We start from the raw sequence: 12,290 nt of genomic DNA, 5'->3' as shown, positions 1-12,290 counted from the left end.
TTTCAACTGGAGGAATGGGAACTATGGGGTCCAGATGAGGTTGCGGACATATCTTTTGGTGGTAAGGTCAGTGAGGGGCTTTGCTACTGTACTGTAATTGGGGATAAACTTTAGATAATAATTTGCGGTCCTTAAGAATGCATGGACCTGTTTTTGGTTGACTTGGCAGGGCCACTGCGTAATGGCTTCTACTTTTGCAGGTTCTGGATGAACCTCTTCTATGGGGAAGGTGCCCTCCCAACTCCCTCATACCAGCTCCAAAGGCCCTCGTACTTTTCGGCCGTACAACAATTTGAAGGGAGAGAACCCCTTAGAATCCTGCGACACCTCCTGGTAGGCGAAGAGAAGCTGTGGCATTTTTTTTTCCCAGTCTCCCCCCTCGGACTCCACACACCGGCTAATGAGCTGTTTGAGCGTTAAATTGAAAAGCTCTCACAACCTGTTAGTTTCAGGGTGGTAGGATGGTGGTGACCAGAGAGTCTGAATAATCTCGCTTTGGAATTGGGCCCCCTGGTCAGTCAATACCTCCTGCGGAAACCCTACATGACTGAAGATTTCCAGTAGAGCTTGAGCCACATGCTCCGCATCTATGGATGACAGGGCAACGGCCTCCGGGAAGTGGGAGGCAAAGTGTACCAGAGTGAGGATGAACCTCTTTCCTCTATGGCTGGGGGTGACTAAGGGGCTTATTAAATTGACCCTCTGGAAAGGTTCACCTATCACGGGCATTGATTGGATTGGGGCCCGACCGGGTGCTCCCCCGATCGGTCGACACACTGGACAAGAGGCTTGGTATTTCTGCATCTCTTGAGTGACTCTTGGCCAAATGAAACTACACAGCAGGCGGGCCTGGCTGTATGTATGTCATGGGCCAAGCGGAGGAGTAGGGGTTGGTACTGATGGGGTACCATGAGCTGATGGACATGGGTCCAGGGTTTCTTGGGGCAGGATGCAGGCTTTTCCCAATATAAGAGCCCCTTCTCCAACTATACACCTCCCCCTGGTCGGGTAGCGGTACTGCAGACAAGCTCTAGGGCGGGGTCCGTGGGTTGGGCTTTCCTAAACTCCTTAAGATCTATCTCCCTCCAGTCAATGGCCACAGTCTGATCAGATGTACTCACTGTCGCCGGCTCAGAGAAGGATGATGAAGGCTTGAAATGTGGGTTATCCTCAGAAGGGGTGGCAGAAGGATCTGCATCAGGGTTCTGCTTGGCTGCATATGATGACTAAGACAAACTGGCTGGACAGCCCTTGTTCTAAGTCGTTCCCCAAAATAACAGGTGTGGGGAGGCCATTCATGAGCTCCACTTCAACCTCTCCCTGTTTGGTCCCCCAGTCCAACTGCACACATTTCAGAGGGATATCCGAGCGCTGACCCCCAGCCAGGGGGATGGTCACTTGGCGGCCTGGTAAATGGTGTTCTGGGGGGACAATATCTGGGCTGACCAGGGTGATAGAAGACCCAGTGTCCCGAAGTCCATGGGTCTGGATGTCTCCGACCTTGACTGGCTGGATTTTATGATGGAGGTTGACTGTTGTAGCGTCGTGTCACGCTCGCAGGTGGCACGTGTGGTTTGTGAACCCATTCTGCCACGGGGCCAGGCTTGCCTAGGAGGTGCGTACCTAAGCGGCTACCTGGTGTTCATTAGAGCTCCTGATGGTGGAGTGATGTTTCAGCTGCAGGTAGCTGCCAGGTACCACTCCTAGGCAGTCCCTGGTATTGCAGCTCCTGACCCCAGGAGTCAGGTACGCAGACACGGATAGGACTCTGGCTCCGATCAGACTACTAGGTTCTGGATCCACCGCAGAATGGTTAATGACACTGACTCGGGCTCCAGTCAGACTAATAGGTTCAGGACCCACGGGTAGAACGGTTACTGACATGGAGTTCCAGACAGAGATGATTCAGAGACTGGTTTTAGCACTACGGATACACGGAATACTCGGATAGGCACACGTTCAGACACACGGGTCTCAAATATTGATTCAGGTACCGCCAAAGCGGCTTCAGGAATGGCCACACAAGGATTATGGTTCAGGACTGGCCACACATTTTTTAAATCTGACCAGTGTCACTTTATGAGGTAATAACTCTGGAATGCTTCAATGGATCCCAGTGATTCTGAAACTGTTTTTTTGTGACATATTGTGCTTCATGATAGTGTTAATATTTGTTTGATATGACTCGCATTTATTTGTGTGAAAAAAATGAAATTTGGCAAAAGTTTTGTAATTTTCAAACTTTTAATTTTCTATACCCTTAAACCAGACAGTTATGTCACACCAAATAGTTAATAATATTTACCACATGTCTACTTTACATCAGCACAAGTTTTGAAACATCATTTTTTTGTCAGGAAGTTAGAAGGGTTAAAAGTTGACCATTGATTTCTCATTTTTCCAACAAAATTTACAAAACCATTTTTTTAGGGACCACATTAGTAACTTTGGTGGGGCTATATGACAGAAAATACCCAAAAGTGACACCATTCTAAAAACCACATTCAACAAGATTATTAAACCTTCAGGTGCTATATAGGAATTAATGCAAAGTAGAATTAAAGAAAAAAATAATTTTACCTCTAAAATCTTGTTTTAGCCCCAAATTTCTCACTTTTTCAAGAGGTAACACTTTCCTACGACTGCGGCGATACCCCGCATGTAGTCAAAAAGTTCAGTTTGGACAAATGGCAGTGCTCAGAGCGGAAGGAGCAATATTTTAAATTTGGCTGAAAGAGATGGTGGGCACCATGTCACATTTGCAGGGCCTCTAAGGTGCCTAAACAGCAGAAATCCCCCACAACTGACCCCATTTTGGAAACTACACCCCTCAAGGATTTTATCCAAGGGTATAGTGAGCATTTTGAACCCACAGGTATGACACAGAAGTTGATAACAGTAGGTCATCATATTGAAAAAGTTCATTTTATTCACAAAAATTTTGCTATAGCCCCAAATTGCTCACTTTTACAAGAGGTAACACCAAAAAGTGGACCAAACAGTTTGTTACCCACTTTGTTAAGAGTGCGGTGATACCCCACATGTAGTCAAAAAGATCTGTTTGGATAAACGGCAGGGCTCGGAACGTAAGGAGCAATAGTTGATTTGGCTCTATTTGGAATAGATTGTCATATTTGCAGAGCCTGTGTTGTTCAAGAGCAACAGAAATCCCCATAGATGCCTTTTTTTGGAAATTATACCCTGTCATGTATTGATCTAGGGAGGTAGTAAGAAGTTTGACACCACCATTTTTTATGCAGTTGATGCAACACCAATCTGAAAATGTACATTTTTTCACTGTTTCTTTTATGAATCTTTTATGTACATTCTGAGGAACACACCTCAAGTTTTATTGCACTAGTTTTTCAGTGTTCAGAAATACATCCAATATGGCACCAATGGGAGTACTGGACACATGGCTGTACCTATACTAATATATGGTGCACCATTTGGTCTTTCAAGTAAAATTGACAGAATTCCAGGACCCATTCAAGGCTTACAGAGACATTGAGCTACCAAACAAGAAAATCCTTCTAGGAATTATTACTCATAGAGGGAGGCATGTCCCTAAAACACATTTGCTAATTATAAAGCTTGGTCTTGTTAACAAAACAGTTGTCTTGCAATTGCGTATATTAGCAAAAAAGTAGCAAGACAAAAATATATCTCATACCCTACCATAATTATATATAAATGTAAAGCAAAGTTGCATAATAAATATAGGGTACTTAGTGAACTATTTTTGATCAAAAAAAGTATACAAGCCGTCCCACCAGCGGCAAGGTGACCCTAAATTGGGACGGTACCTATACTGCCTATATTAAAAACCTTACTGTATATCAAAGTTGAAGTAATGCATATGAAAGGGTAGACAAATAGGACCGGGTCCCAACTCCAGACCACCTAGGCCCGTGGTAAGCTACATATATACCAATCAGCTCAACAAAGGGCATGCCACACCCTTAAATTGCACAGAATGCAAACAAGTCAAAAAAACAGACAATGTGAACTGAGGTCTAAGATGGCAGACATACAAGAAACAGAGGCATGTTCACACTAGCAAAAAAGAAGCAAGACAAAAATATATCTCATACCCTACCATAATTATATATAAATGTAAAGCAAAGTTGCATAATAAATATAGGGTACTTAGTGAACTATTTTTGATCAAAAAAAGTATACAAGCCGTCCCACCAGCGGCAAGGTGACCCTAAATTGGGACGGTACCTATACTGCCTATATTAAAAACCTTACTGTATATCAAAGTTGAAGTAATGCATATAAAAGGGTAGACAACTAGGACCGGGTCCCAACTCCAGACCACCTAGGCCCGTGGTAAGCTACATATATACCAATCAGCTCAACAAAGGGCATGCCACACCCTTAAATTGCACAGAATGCAAACAAGTCAAAAAACCAGACAATGTGAACTGAGGTCTAAGATGGCAGACATACAAGAAACAGAGGCATGTTCACACTAGCAAAAAAGAAGCAAGACAAAAATATATCTCATACCCTACCATAATTATATATAAATGTAAAGCAAAGTTGCATAATAAATATAGGGTACTTAGTGAACTATTTTTGATCAAAAAAAGTATACAAGCCGTCCCACCAGCGGCAAGGTGACCCTAAATTGGGATGGTACCTATACTGCCTATATTAAAAACCTTACTGTATATCAAAGTTGAAGTAATGCATATAAAAGGGTAGACAAATAGGACCGGGTCCCAACTCCAGACCACCTAGGCCCGTGGTAAGCTACATATATACCAATCAGCTCAACAAAGGGCATGCCACACCCTTAAATTGCACAGAATGCAAACAAGTCAAAAAACCAGACAATGTGAACTGAGGTCTAAGATGGCAGACATACAAGAAACAGAGGCATGTTCACACTAGCAAAAAAGAAGCAAGACAAAAATATATCTCATACCCTACCATAATTATATATAAATGTAAAGCAAAGTTGCATAATAAATATAGGGTACTTAGTGAACTATTTTTGATCAAAAAAAGTATACAAGCCGTCCCACCAGCGGCAAGGTGACCCTAAATTGGGACGGTACCTATACTGCCTATATTAAAAACCTTACTGTATATCAAAGTTGAAGTAATGCATATAAAAGGGTAGACAAATAGGACCGGGTCCCAACTCCAGACCACCTAGGCCCGTGGTAAGCTACATATATACCAATCAGCTCAACAAAGGGCATGCCACACCCTTAAATTGCACAGAATGCAAACAAGTCAAAAAACCAGACAATGTGAACTGAGGTCTAAGATGGCAGACATACAAGAAACAGAGGCATGTTCACACTAGCAAAAAAGAAGCAAGACAAAAATATATCTCATACCCTACCATAATTATATATAAATGTAAAGCAAAGTTGCATAATAAATATAGGGTACTTAGTGAACTATTTTTGATCAAAAAAAGTATACAAGCCGTCCCACCAGCGGCAAGGTGACCCTAAATTGGGACGGTACCTATACTGCCTATATTAAAAACCTTACTGTATATCAAAGTTGAAGTAATGCATATAAAAGGGTAGACAAATAGGACCGGGTCCCAACTCCAGACCACCTAGGCCCGTGGTAAGCTACATATATACCAATCAGCTCAACAAAGGGCATGCCACACCCTTAAATTGCACAGAATGCAAACAAGTCAAAAAACCAGACAATGTGAACTGAGGTCTAAGATGGCAGACATACAAGAAACAGAGGCATGTTCACACTAGCAAAAAAGAAGCAAGACAAAAATATATCTCATACCCTACCATAATTATATATAAATGTAAAGCAAAGTTGCATAATAAATATAGGGTACTTAGTGAACTATTTTTGATCAAAAAAAGTATACAAGCCGTCCCACCAGCGGCAAGGTGACCCTAAATTGGGACGGTACCTATACTGCCTATATTAAAAACCTTACTGTATATCAAAGTTGAAGTAATGCATATAAAAGGGTAGACAAATAGGACCGGGTCCCAACTCCAGACCACCTAGGCCCGTGGTAAGCTACATATATACCAATCAGCTCAACAAAGGGCATGCCACACCCTTAAATTGCACAGAATGCAAACAAGTCAAAAAACCAGACAATGTGAACTGAGGTCTAAGATGGCAGACATACAAGAAACAGAGGCATGTTCACACTAGCAAAAAAGAAGCAAGACAAAAATATATCTCATACCCTACCATAATTATATATAAATGTAAAGCAAAGTTGCATAATAAATATAGGGTACTTAGTGAACTATTTTTGATCAAAAAAAGTATACAAGCCGTCCCACCAGCGGCAAGGTGACCCTAAATTGGGACGGTACCTATACTGCCTATATTAAAAACCTTACTGTATATCAAAGTTGAAGTAATGCATATAAAAGGGTAGACAAATAGGACCGGGTCCCAACTCCAGACCACCTAGGCCCGTGGTAAGCTACATATATACCAATCAGCTCAACAAAGGGCATGCCACACCCTTAAATTGCACAGAATGCAAACAAGTCAAAAAACCAGACAATGTGAACTGAGGTCTAAGATGGCAGACATACAAGAAACAGAGGCATGTTCACACTAGCAAAAAAGAAGCAAGACAAAAATATATCTCATACCCTACCATAATTATATATAAATGTAAAGCAAAGTTGCATAATAAATATAGGGTACTTAGTGAACTATTTTTGATCAAAAAAAGTATACAAGCCGTCCCACCAGCGGCAAGGTGACCCTAAATTGGGACGGTACCTATACTGCCTATATTAAAAACCTTACTGTATATCAAAGTTGAAGTAATGCATATAAAAGGGTAGACAAATAGGACCGGGTCCCAACTCCAGACCACCTAGGCCCGTGGTAAGCTACATATATACCAATCAGCTCAACAAAGGGCATGCCACACCCTTAAATTGCACAGAATGCAAACAAGTCAAAAAACCAGACAATGTGAACTGAGGTCTAAGATGGCAGACATACAAGAAACAGAGGCATGTTCACACTAGCAAAAAAGAAGCAAGACAAAAATATATCTCATACCCTACCATAATTATATATAAATGTAAAGCAAAGTTGCATAATAAATATAGGGTACTTAGTGAACTATTTTTGATCAAAAAAAGTATACAAGCCGTCCCACCAGCGGCAAGGTGACCCTAAATTGGGACGGTACCTATACTGCCTATATTAAAAACCTTACTGTATATCAAAGTTGAAGTAATGCATATAAAAGGGTAGACAAATAGGACCGGGTCCCAACTCCAGACCACCTAGGCCCGTGGTAAGCTACATATATACCAATCAGCTCAACAAAGGGCATGCCACACCCTTAAATTGCACAGAATGCAAACAAGTCAAAAAACCAGACAATGTGAACTGAGGTCTAAGATGGCAGACATACAAGAAACAGGGGCATGTTCACACTAGCAAAAAAGAAGCAAGACAAAAATATATCTCATACCCTACCATAATTATATATAAATGTAAAGCAAAGTTGCATAATAAATATAGGGTACTTAGTGAACTATTTTTGATCAAAAAAAGTATACAAGCCGTCCCACCAGCGGCAAGGTGACCCTAAATTGGGACGGTACCTATACTGCCTATATTAAAAACCTTACTGTATATCAAAGTTGAAGTAATGCATATAAAAGGGTAGACAAATAGGACCGGGTCCCAACTCCAGACCACCTAGGCCCGTGGTAAGCTACATATATACCAATCAGCTCAACAAAGGGCATGCCACACCCTTAAATTGCACAGAATGCAAACAAGTCAAAAAACCAGACAATGTGAACTGAGGTCTAAGATGGCAGACATACAAGAAACAGAGGCATGTTCACACTAGCAAAAAAGAAGCAAGACAAAAATATATCTCATACCCTACCATAATTATATATAAATGTAAAGCAAAGTTGCATAATAAATATAGGGTACTTAGTGAACTATTTTTGATCAAAAAAAGTATACAAGCCGTCCCACCAGCGGCAAGGTGACCCTAAATTGGGACGGTACCTATACTGCCTATATTAAAAACCTTACTGTATATCAAAGTTGAAGTAATGCATATAAAAGGGTAGACAAATAGGACCGGGTCCCAACTCCAGACCACCTAGGCCCGTGGTAAGCTACATATATACCAATCAGCTCAACAAAGGGCATGCCACACCCTTAAATTGCACAGAATGCAAACAAGTCAAAAAACCAGACAATGTGAACTGAGGTCTAAGATGGCAGACATACAAGAAACAGAGGCATGTTCACACTAGCAAAAAAGAAGCAAGACAAAAATATATCTCATACCCTACCATAATTATATATAAATGTAAAGCAAAGTTGCATAATAAATATAGGGTACTTAGTGAACTATTTTTGATCAAAAAAAGTATACAAGCCGTCCCACCAGCGGCAAGGTGACCCTAAATTGGGACGGTACCTATACTGCCTATATTAAAAACCTTACTGTATATCAAAGTTGAAGTAATGCATATAAAAGGGTAGACAAATAGGACCGGGTCCCAACTCCAGACCACCTAGGCCCGTGGTAAGCTACATATATACCAATCAGCTCAACAAAGGGCATGCCACACCCTTAAATTGCACAGAATGCAAACAAGTCAAAAAACCAGACAATGTGAACTGAGGTCTAAGATGGCAGACATACAAGAAACAGAGGCATGTTCACACTAGCAAAAAAGAAGCAAGACAAAAATATATCTCATACCCTACCATAATTATATATAAATGTAAAGCAAAGTTGCATAATAAATATAGGGTACTTAGTGAACTATTTTTGATCAAAAAAAGTATACAAGCCGTCCCACCAGCGGCAAGGTGACCCTAAATTGGGACGGTACCTATACTGCCTATATTAAAAACCTTACTGTATATCAAAGTTGAAGTAATGCATATAAAAGGGTAGACAAATAGGACCGGGTCCCAACTCCAGACCACCTAGGCCCGTGGTAAGCTACATATATACCAATCAGCTCAACAAAGGGCATGCCACACCCTTAAATTGCACAGAATGCAAACAAGTCAAAAAACCAGACAATGTGAACTGAGGTCTAAGATGGCAGACATACAAGAAACAGAGGCATGTTCACACTAGCAAAAAAGAAGCAAGACAAAAATATATCTCCTACCCTACCATAATTATATATAAATGTAAAGCAAAGTTGCATAATAAATATAGGGTACTTAGTGAACTATTTTTGATCAAAAAAAGTATACAAGCCGTCCCACCAGCGGCAAGGTGACCCTAAATTGGGACGGTACCTATACTGCCTATATTAAAAACCTTACTGTATATCAAAGTTGAAGTAATGCATATAAAAGGGTAGACAAATAGGACCGGGTCCCAACTCCAGACCACCTAGGCGTATATTGTAGCAGGAAAATAAACTGTACTGGAATGAAGGGCAAAATGTGGAGGAAAATGCGGCCAACTATGTGGCAAACGTGAGTTTGTTCCAATGATGAAAGAACACCAGCAGGGCTAGAATGATAGGTTTGAGAAACTAGTCGTACAACGTCCGTATAGCTCCATCAATCAATATATGAGAGACGAATGTGCCAATAGACGTTGTACACCATAGCAGGCTCCGGCCCGTCAAGGTAGGAACCACTATATGCACAAAACAATCCCCACAGAATTCTAAACGTATTGTCTGGTACAGGAGGTTCAGCAAGAACCATGCAGTAAAGCCCATAGTGTACAAGTACGAAACAGCCTCATTATTAGAGATCCTCTAATAAAATGATCATGCCAGTGTCACCAATATAAATATATAAGTAATATAAATGAAAATAACATTTTTGTGTAGCAAGACATAGTCGTAAAAAGTCAAACTAGGATGAATAGTCAAAAATGTTTATGTGAGTAATCAAGTCATGGAATTAATTGTCAGATGACCTGACTTTTCAAGAACAGTTGTGGAGTCCACATTCTGAAACTTGCAGACGTGGGCATGTGGACGAGAATTTGTTTGAATAAGTTTGGTATGTGAGTGATCAAGTCCTGGAATTAATTGTGAAATGGGGTAAAATGTGATTTACTGATGAAAATATTCTCATTACTTGTCCCATAAAAAGTACTCCACTGTGGCGCACTAAGCAGAAAATATAAAGTACTTGAAAAAAAAAGCCCTAATAATTGTAAGATGTGTGTTGGTCTCAAACAGGGGGAGATACAAAGGCCTGGTTGGGATGGGCACATGGGGCAATAATAACGGGAATCACTTCTTCTACCGTGCTTCCTACAAACCCGGCATCTTTTTTGGGCATACTTTTGAGTGGGAGTGGCAGGGACGGGGCAAATAAAATGGCACTCTGAAAGTCTCTGGACATCCTTGGACTCGAAGGCTTCCTCCTGTGCCATAGAGTCAAATATGAGACACTCAACAATTTTCTCCCGGAACTGGAGGAAAGTGAGCGCTCCTTGTGATTTTTTGTACAGGACAAAACTGTTATACGTAGAAATTTGGATTAGGTAGATTGCTACCTTTTTATACCAGTCCCTGGTCTTCCACTTCACGAGGTATGGTTGAAGCACCTGGTCTGACAGGTCGACACCACTCATAAATCTATTATAATCTGATCTGTGAAGCAGATTGGTTTCTGTTTGTCCCTGATGGCGCCCCTGTCTCTGACCGTCATAGTGGTGTCCGCATGCAGCGTCGTCAGCATGTACACGTCCTTCCTGTCATTCCACTTCACTGCAAGAAGTTGGTCACTTACAAGTGATGCCTCCTTCTTGTAACATACCTGGCGGCGTCCTTGCATGGTGGTCCATCTCCCACTGTGCAAGAGGGCGCACTTGATCTCCTGTCCAGAATGTCTCTCTGGCTTCCCTCCATGCTGTCTGTTTGTGTCTGTTTCTGCTGCTTAAGGGCGGCGCCCGATCACTTCCTGCCTTTTGTACCTGCTGTGGGTCACACCCCTTGTGCGTCCTCAGCCTATTGCTGTCTGACACTTGGTATATAGCTCAGCAGCTCCCTTCTATCCCTGCCTGAGCATAGTGTTTCCTTCAGTGTGTGCTTGCACTCTGAAGGTGCCAGGTCCCGTCTCTTGTCTCCTGCTTTTTGTATCAGTTCCCGTGTCTGAACTGAGTCCTGTATGTCTCCTGCTTTTCGGTATCAGTTCCCGTGTCTGAACTGAGTCCTGTATGTCTCCTGCTTTGCGGTATTAGTTCCCGTGTCTGAACTGAGTCCTTTCTGTGTTCTCTTGTCTGTCCTGTCTGAACACGCTCCTAGCCTGTTCCTCCCGCCTTCTAGGGGCCGATTTCCTAGACCCGCTCCTGTATCTTGTCTGTCCTGTCTGAACTCGCTCCTAGCCTGTTCCTCCCGCCTTCTAGGGGCCGATTACCTAGACCCGCTCCTGTATCTTGTCTGTCCTGTCTGAACACGCTCCTTGCCTGTTCGTCCCGCCTCTCTGGGGGCAGTATTCCCAGACCCGCTCCTGTATCCCGCTGCAGTGTCGGTCTCCTCCGTACACTCAGTTCCAGTCTGAACTCTCTCCTGTCCTTTACCTGTTTTGCCTCTATGTCCGTTCCCTTCCTTTTTCTGCAGAGTCTGAACTCGTACCTAACTCCTGCTTGTTGTCTCTGCAAGTACTGTGTGAGTATCTGGCTCTGTCTTTCCCTTCCTGTCTGTTCCGTGTGAACAGAGCCCTGTCCTCCCTGCTCAGCCTTGTCTGCACTCTAGCTGTGCTTGCCTGTAACCCTCTGCCTGTATTGTTCCTGAGTCCCGGTGTGTACTGGGTCCTATCCCGCCTGTGTTCCTACCTGCTAGTGCCTCCCTGTCTGCACTCTAGCTGTGCTTGCCTTTACCCCCCTGCCTGCATACCCGCCTGCCTGCATACCAGTCGTGCCTGCCTATACCCACCAGTCTGTGTGCCAGCCTACCAGCCTGTTCCTGTATTCCCCTGTGTGGGTCAACAGCCGTGTCCGGGGTCTGTCCTGGAGTAGCACCTGGTCCCTCTGCTCGGTTCCTCCTTGGTGCACTGGCGTCGTATGCCGTCGTGCGACCCTGGTCGGATCGGGTGAATACCTAGTCACGCCCCTCCAGGCATTCACTCTCCGGCACGGTCCAGTGGAATCACTACCAATCACACGCACACGCCGCTTAGCCCGGGCGTGTGCATAACAGCATGCTCAGGCCATGGTTCCCGTTGAGCCCCACGGCCTTCGCTCTCTGAGAAGTTTTCCAGCGAATACATGCATTAAAATAAATAAATAAATTTTTTTTCCCCCTTTAGCTGAGTTCCAGGCGAATTACGCACCCGTCCAG

The sequence above is a fragment of the Phyllobates terribilis genome, unplaced genomic scaffold (genome assembly GCF_046119375.1).
Source record: "Phyllobates terribilis strain yellow unplaced genomic scaffold, ASM4611937v1 Scaffold_1__5_contigs__length_1240528914, whole genome shotgun sequence".
In the NCBI taxonomy this organism is placed as follows: domain Eukaryota; kingdom Metazoa; phylum Chordata; class Amphibia; order Anura; family Dendrobatidae; genus Phyllobates; species Phyllobates terribilis.
Note: the sequence above shows the minus strand (reverse complement) of the source record.